The 8,579-nt window shown below is 35.4% G+C and overlaps 1 long non-coding RNA gene across 1 annotated transcript; it reads left to right on the plus strand.

Annotated features, from left to right (window-relative positions):
- The first annotated feature begins 3,192 nt into the window (after positions 1–3,192).
- LOC144587757 (uncharacterized) lies at positions 3,193–7,618 on the plus strand. Its single transcript, XR_013542903.1, has 2 exons — positions 3,193–3,270; positions 7,080–7,618. It is a non-coding gene; the product is annotated as an uncharacterized LOC144587757 (long non-coding RNA).
- Positions 7,619–8,579: the final 961 nt, after the last annotated feature.

The following is an 8,579-nucleotide window of genomic DNA, read 5'->3' on the forward strand; positions in this document are numbered from 1 at the left end:
TATGCTATTTTTTTCCCTAATGAACGTATGTCATAAAATTATTCAAGGAATATTGATAATAGCAGCATAAACATGAATAGATCACAATTTTATTGAATGTTGCTGTCTATGTAACTGTGTTTTTGAGTTCATTTCCCAAATGTTTTTGTCTGATTATGATTTTGTTTAGATTTTTCGTTGTTCCCCACCACCACCTTCCTTTGGATACCAATATTTAGAAATGTTCTTCCATGTTATATCATTAAAATATGCTAAGTAAAAGTGGAAGAAGCAATGACTTCCTTTAAAAAAAAGAAAGGTTATGATCTGTGATAATGCTTCTTGGCTTTAAGCAGCCTTAACTGAATTAATTGTAGCACTGAAGAAACTAAAGAACAAAGAAGACTCTGTTTAATGGAAAAATTGTGACCTTTTCAATATGTTAGCTTTTGATTGGCAGATCATGCTATTGCCTTCCCAGAATAGTCATTTAAAAATTGTTGGGATTTTTTCCCTGTTAAAAACAGCAGGAAAGAGAGAGAGAGAGAGAGAGAGAGATCTAGTTGCATAAGAAATTTAGTTTAAGAAATTGTAATATATACATGCCCAATATTGTTTAAAGCAAAGAGACTTTCCAGGCATCTAATAGGCTCCTTATGATCTATGTAGGTAGTGAATTAGCAAAATAAATATCCCTGTGTAAAGCCTTGTCTTTCCCAGCATTTTTTCTACTGAAGCATCTCAGTATTATGAATTCATCTGTTGTTGTTTAGTCGTTAAGTCATGTCTGACTCTTTGTGACCCCATAATTCATCTGTAGGAACATATAGTTCTATCATGCCTGTCCTTCAATAAGTAGAAGATGGGACACATAAGGTAATCCAATGCTATCATCCCAAGATTACCATGTATGTTTACCCTGAAAGATGGTGCATACCCAAAATAATTCACTGAACGTCATGGCTGAATAGACAACTGAGTAGGCAACAGAAATATTTCAAAATTCCCCAACATATTTGTGGAGAGAGAAGAATTAGGGGTGAGAAAATTCATCAAAATTTATCCAAGGGAAGGAGAAATACTGTAGCAATTTCTGAGATGTAGGGCTCACCACTTGTAGCACAGAGTTCTTTTATAATCTTTTGTTCTTCTGTATTTCTACTATTATTTATTTATTTATTTATTTATTTATTTATTTATTTATTTATTTATTTATTTATTTATTTATTTATTTATTTATATATACCCTGCCCATCTAGTCAACTGACTACTCTGGGCTGCTTCCAACATATATAATAAAACAATATAAAATATAACAACATTATAGACATATATAGTAGTAACAATAACAAATGTTTTGTTGGATCAGCCATCATTTCAGATCCTTCTTCATACAAAATGTATTTGCTTTCCTTCCATAATGCCCTCTACCTGGGTCGTGAGAGGGGAAGGCAGCCAACAAAAACAATCAAATAAAACAAATAAACAAATAAAATTCTGAGAAATTTATAAGTATTCCTGGAAAGTGCTCTTCTATTTCTAATGGAGAAAGAAAAAGAAGAGAAGACCCTCAGAATCTTTCTTTCTCAGTAGAAGCATTCTGCTGACTAACTATAGTAGGAGCACACCTACCGGTTTTGTTGTGCTCAGCTGCTGAAATGTTTATTGCTTAAAAAGAATTCTAAGTTCTCCCACAAAGTTTTTCTTTTTCCCTGTGTCAGCCTTTTTACAAAACCAGAAGTGGTACTTCCATTATATTTGGTTTAGGTGCAACCCATAATAGGTCTTGTGGTAGAAAACAGAACCCAGATCCTCCATACTTAACCACTCCTTGTACTACAGGCACCATTAACACCAGTGGGGGCTGCTAGCCATGCATGGGCTTCTATGGTGCTGACTAACCTGCCTACTCTCATGGCTCTAATGCTACTTCCTGTTATAGCCCGTAAGAATGAAACCTTGGCTACAGGTAATTAGTTGAGTCTTTGGTATAAATATGAGTTTGGGGATGCAGTCTTTTGTCTCTTGCACTGCATCTTTCTTACTTATAAAACATATAATCTATTTTTGCTTGGGGTTCCCCCCACAACACTACATCTCTGAAAGGCAATAGTTCAACAGTACTGTGCCAGTTCAAAGTGAGATGAATTAGCTTTGAGGAAAAATGCATTAACTTTGAAAACACGACAGTGAATTTAAAGGAAAGAATCAAACAAACCTCACATTTCTCCCTATACTATTTTGGCCTGAATTCATATGAATTGTTGCAGGAATATAAATGAATTGAATCCAAAGAAGGATGAGTTTATGGCCTTGTGATTGTATGAATTTCTACAATTTCTATGTACTGTATATAGGTGGCATAGTGGAGGAGTATGAAATATGAATCAAATGGCCTTAAGGCTGAGCCTTCCCTGAGGATTTTACCTTTATTTATTTTCAGATGTAACATACTTTAATTTTAACTTACCTTTATTTTTGAAAGTTTAAAAAAGAACATACAATTATTAAAAAGGGAGTTAAAACAATATGATGATTGAATGTGCTTTTCATATTCAAATAAATATTGGTGAGTTGTCTGATTAATTACTTTTTATTTTGTTGTGTTACATTAAACCCATGCAGTTACATTATTGTTTCATTTTTTTTCTCATATTGTTTCTCAAACATAATATCCCAAGGGGCCCTCTACTGTCCAATATACGATTCAGAAGGCCAGAAGCATGATCTATTCTCTATGATTTATTTTGATTTATTTATTTTCCCAAGTAGAAGTGGATGCTTCTAGGGGCATAATGAATTAAACCACTTCAAAATGTTATTGCAAAACTATGGAGGCCAAGTTGGGTGTAATCTATTAAAAATCACAGAACAAGGGCAATCATTCTCATCAGTTAATCACTAGTTGTTTTGATGAATGAGGTTTTGTATACATAGTTACTCAGAGGCAAGTCTTATTGATATGAGTGGAACATATTTTCTTGGAAGATGTTTTGGATTTCAAGTACAAGGGGGTTTAGATCTCAAATAATTTTGTTTCATTTTTTTCTGTGACCCTTCACCACACTGTATTTGAACCAAACATTCAAACAAAACAAGTTGGTTTTTCCTTATATATATCCTATTTGACTCACACCACCACCACAAAACATGAAGGGAGACAGGAGTATATATATAGATGATCCATATATATATGTTTTATCTTTATTCTACAGCTACAGGCTGTCAATTCCACAGTGTTCAGCTTTGCAGCTTTGCCTGGAAGCAAAATGCCCTGACACAACCTTGAAGGTGAGAGGCAAGTCACGAAAGTTATAAAAGTAGCGTAAATAAGTGGAAAAAGGCTGCTGGTTGAAAGGATGACTTGATTGATAGCAAAGCAGTGGGAGAATCCAATTGATAGGAAGTGAGGAGAGCCCAAGCTCATTAGGAAAGTGGGAAGATAGTAGCAGACAAGCAGATTTTATTAACTGGAACCTCATGCATTATGTATACTGTGCTTATTAATACTACAGTGACTGTTATCAAAGAGCCACCAGGCAGACCCTCATGGTCTCTTCTCTGCATTCTTGGGTGAAAGCATGTTTACAATATTAGAGAAGATCTCTGTTCACAAAAATATTCTGCAGCTGCCTTCTATAATAGATTCATTACTGTAAAAGTCTGGATGTATTTGAGTGCTAACAATTACAGAAAAGTGCTGAAATCACTGACAAATTCTGTGAATTTCTGATAATGGGAAGAAAGATCACTGGATGTTTACCATCACGTAAATGTGGTTGTCAACATACTATTATAAGAAATTGTTCAGCTAGATAAAAAGAAAGATGAAGGACATATTTGGCTGAAAACTTTCATTCAAAGATTTGTCACAGTAGGTCACATCTGTGTGTCAAATCTAGAATTTTTCAACATGTTTTCATACACACCATTCCACAACACTGCAGAGAAAATAAAAAATGTAACTGGTAGAGTTTCATGCCAGTATCTAGCAGTATTAACTCACATAATTGCTCACCTGGATTCCTGAACTACCAGTTTTCTCCATATCATCTGCATTACAATTGTTTTCTCACTACCTACATTGCAATCCTAGACATCATATCCTAGACAGCACATTGCATCCTCAATATCAACATCCCCTCATACTTTTCACTACCCTGCTTCTTTAGTTTTAGCCATCCTAAAAGAGCCAGTGTATTTTTGTGGATTGAGTGATGGACTAGGACTCAGTGGACTTGAATTAAAATCCCTGCTTGACTTGGAAACTCACTGGAGAATAACACTGGTAAAATAATAATAATAAAAATAACGTGCCATAAAACTATTCCATTAATAAATACCCTGAAAACCTTTGCACTGTAAGCTGAATGCAACATGATGGAACATCTCACTCTGCACATACAGTGGTACCTCGCAGGACGAATGCCTTGGGCAATGAAAAACTCACAAGATGAAAGCGTCTTGCGAGTTTTGTTTTGTTTTTTGGTGCCCTGCAAGATGAAGATATTATCATCTTGCGAGGTATGTTTTCCCATAAAAATGCATTGAAATTTAATTAATGCGTTCCTATGAGAATTTTTTTTAAAAGGCACTTACCAGGTAGGGAGCTGGGGAAGCACCATTGGAGGACTGGCGGTGGTCCCCTGCAACCGCAGTCGCTACTTTAAGAGGTCCCCCGGAAGTCCTCCGATAGTGCTGGGCAAGACTTCCCCAGCACTGTTTTTGAACTTCCTGCTCTTTTCCCCTTCCTTTTTCCGTTCGGAGGCTTGCCAAGCACCAGAGCTTCAGAGGGAGACTCTGAAAGTGGCAAGCGTGGTTGCGGGGGACCCCTGGAAGTACTCCTATGGTGCAGGGGAAGCCTTAACTTTCAATGCATTCCTATGGGAAAACTTGCTTTGCAAGATGAAAATTTCACAAGATGGCAGGTCTCACAGAACAAATTATTTTCGTCTTGCGAGGCACCACTGTACCTTGAAAACAATGCATTAATAACTGGAAACCAATGTGGATTTGTCAGGAACATGTCTTGCCAGACTAATCTTATCTATTTTTTTTTTTAATCGGGTAGCTTCCCTGGTAGATGGTGTGAAAGATGTAGATGTAATATGACTTCAGGAAAGCCTTTGACAAAGTGCCCATAATATTCTGATTAGCAAGCTAATTAGGTGTGGGCTGGATACAACTATCAGATGTATGCACAGTTGGTCATACTCAGAGAACGTTTATCAATGACTGCTCCTCAAAACAGAATGACGTAACAAGTGGGCTACCACAAGGCTTAGCACTGGGCTCGATGCTCTTTAACATTTTTATTAATGATTTGAATGAGGGAGTTCAGGGAATACTTAATCAAATTTACAGATGACACAAAATTGGTCTGAATAGCTAATAACTTGGCAGACAGAAACAAAATTCAAAAATATCTTGATAGGCTAAAACTGGGCTGAAAACAACAGAATGACGTTTAACAAGGATAACTGTAAGGTTCTATACCTGAAGAAAAAACTAAATGCACACTTATAAAATGGGGAATACCTGGCTCATTAGTACTACAAGTGAGAATGATGTTAGAACTGTTGTTGATTACAAGTTGCCCTCTATTCAGCACTGGTTAGGCCTCATCTTGAGTATGGTCATACTTCACAAAGGGTGCCGAAAAATGGAAACAAGTTCAGAGGAAGGCAATAAGCATGATTAGAAGACTGGAAACCAAGCCCCATGAAGAAAGAAAATTTTTGGCTGAATATCAGGAAACACTTCCTAACTGTTACAGCAGTATGGCAATGGAACCAGTTACTTTGGGAGATGGTGAGCATTCCAATGCTGGAGGCATTCAAGAGAAAATTGGACCACCATCTATCAGATCTACTTTTACTTGCATCCCTCCAGCAGTGAGCAGGGGGTTGACCTCAATTGCCTTACAGGCCTCTTCCAACTCAATCATTCTATTGTACTATATTGTTCAATCTGCAGATGTCTGAAGCAGTGGCAGATTCATGTCAGTCACCCACTGGCAATTTCTGTCTTACTGTCACCTCCATTTTGGCTTTCTGTATGTTGAGATACAGCACTTTCCATACAACATTTTTGGCTTATGGTATATGGAGGGGGGCTGAAAGAATGAACTGGATATTAGTAGATCTGGAATGCAAATTCTTTTTAAAGTGGTGCATACTTAGGTGCACTTGATAGGGACATGGGAGGGGGTTCCCAAACTCCCTCCCACAGGAGGCTAGGGTGGCTCCATCTTTACTGTCCCTCCACATGCAAGAGAAGACCTTTATCCTCAGGTAGACTTTTCCTTAGTGACTTACTGTCTAGGAAAGAATAAACAGGATGGTTTATGTTTTGTTGCTAAATTAATAAAATGAATAAAATATTCAAATCCAAGTGTCATGCTCCTCCCGTTCATAGTCTTGTGCCATCCCTACTGCTCAACTTAGGATGAAGAATATTTCACAAACCTTCAGAGCCCCCATTGTAAAAGCAGTTTTCTGTCATAAATAAGAAAAGAGATGTTTTGGAAAAGTTATCAAAAGATTCAAACAGGAACAAAATATTGGAAGCAGATGTGTACTACATATCTTCACATGAAATGTTTTGAGATTTGTGCAATTCACCTTTCTAACCAAGGCCTCAGTTAACCTAAAGCTGTGTTCTTTAAGTGACTTTTTGAGGAAAAAAGCCAAGGTGCAGATTAAATGAAAACTTGCTCTTGGATGTAATTCCAACTAAGATATAAGAATGATATAGAAAGTGTTCCTCTCACAAGCAGCCTATCTGTATAAAACTCTTTTCATTCATATGTATCTACAGTAAATCTGTGGGTAATCCTCTTGGCTTTATAAATTCATTCACTATGGACAGAGCTCCCAGAAAACCAAGACTTTTTAAAGTCTCCCATTCTCAAAAGGTGAAACAAGTTTTTTTAAAAGAAAAAAATAGCAGCAAATAAATAATATTATGATTTTTTAAAAAATGGATTAAAACAGAAGTTAGCAACAAACAATAAGTTCAGTAAGTCCCAAAAGATTTTTAAATAATGTTCCAGAGTTAGCAGTGGCCACAGAGAAAACCTTTCCCCTTGTTCTTTTCAGGTTCTCTATCTGAAATTGTTGAAACAGAAAGAGGACCCTCACTGTACTCAGCACATGGACAGGTCTGGAGCAGAGATATTTGTCCTTTGTTGATCCATTCTCATGTTATTGAATGTCTACTTATTGTCTGCTGATAGCTTCCCCATTCATTTCAGCTGAGGAGCTAATTTACGGATATTTCATTGCCTGTGTAGATCACGTCTTCCTGCTGAGGTGACTGGGAATCCAAATTCATACACTACCAGGAATAAGGCATCTGGCAGGTCCATCTGGCTTCCAAACACCAATTCCATTTGCCTATACAGATTCAGAGCCATTGTAGTCTTTATGATGTCTTTATGCAGTCTTTATGTCTTTATGATGGCAATTTTAATTGTATTTTAATCGTATTTTAATTGTATTTTAATCATTTTATATTTTATTGTATTGAATTTTAATTGTTGTAAGCCGCCCAGAGACCTTTGGGTAGAGTGGGTGGCATATAAATTAAATAAATAATAAATAATAAATAATAAATAAATAAATAAATAATAAATAAATTAATAAATAAATAATAATAATAATAATAATTATAATAATTATAATTATAATTATAATAAACAAACAACAACAACAACAACAACAACAACAACAACAACAACAACAACAACAATAATAATAATAATAATAATAATAATAATAATAATAATAATAATAATAATAATAATAATAATAATAATAATAATAATAATAATAATAATAATAATAATAATAATAATAATAATAATAATAATAATAATAATAATAATAATAATAATAATAATAGTCTGGTGGCCTCAACCTTGGATTCAGGAGATCTGGGTTCAATTCTCCTCTTGTACATAGAAACTCATTGGGGAAATGACAGTGGTGAAACCACTCCTAAATATCTCACATACCTTAAAAAACCTTACCAGGATCACTGTAAGCAAGATGCAGCTTGAAAGTACATAGGAACAACACACAAATATCAAATATCTATGAGTTCTCTATAATCTGTAAAAAGAACAAAACATTTTTGAATACCATGATTGCAGGAAAGCAAAAGGCGTTAAAAAATAATTGAGCTCTTAATCACTGATATGTTTCTGATTCTGCTCTGGGCCACATGACCCTGAAACCACCAGGTAGTAAAATGGAGGTAGAGATGCAACTATATCTGAAAGGCTCGCCTGAGGAATTCAAACATCATTTTATATTCTATCTTAATTTGCAATTTTATGCTTAGTATATTTAAGCAATGAGACCTGAGGCACAAGGCATTTCCAGAGACTGAATTAACTCTAAGATGTTGCTGGCGAGGACTATTAAACTCCAAAATTAGATGTGTAAATGTTATTACCTTTAAAAACGTGTGAGGATTACTGCATTCATCTTTTATAATTGCATTTGGAGCAACATTGATAGACTATTTCAAGAAACTTAGTAGTTCCGTTCTAGCCTGTTTGGTCACAGGAAGCATGCAATGCATGCTGCTTTGTA

The sequence above is a fragment of the Pogona vitticeps genome, chromosome 3, assembly GCF_051106095.1.
Source record: "Pogona vitticeps strain Pit_001003342236 chromosome 3, PviZW2.1, whole genome shotgun sequence".
Classification (NCBI taxonomy): domain Eukaryota; kingdom Metazoa; phylum Chordata; class Lepidosauria; order Squamata; family Agamidae; genus Pogona; species Pogona vitticeps.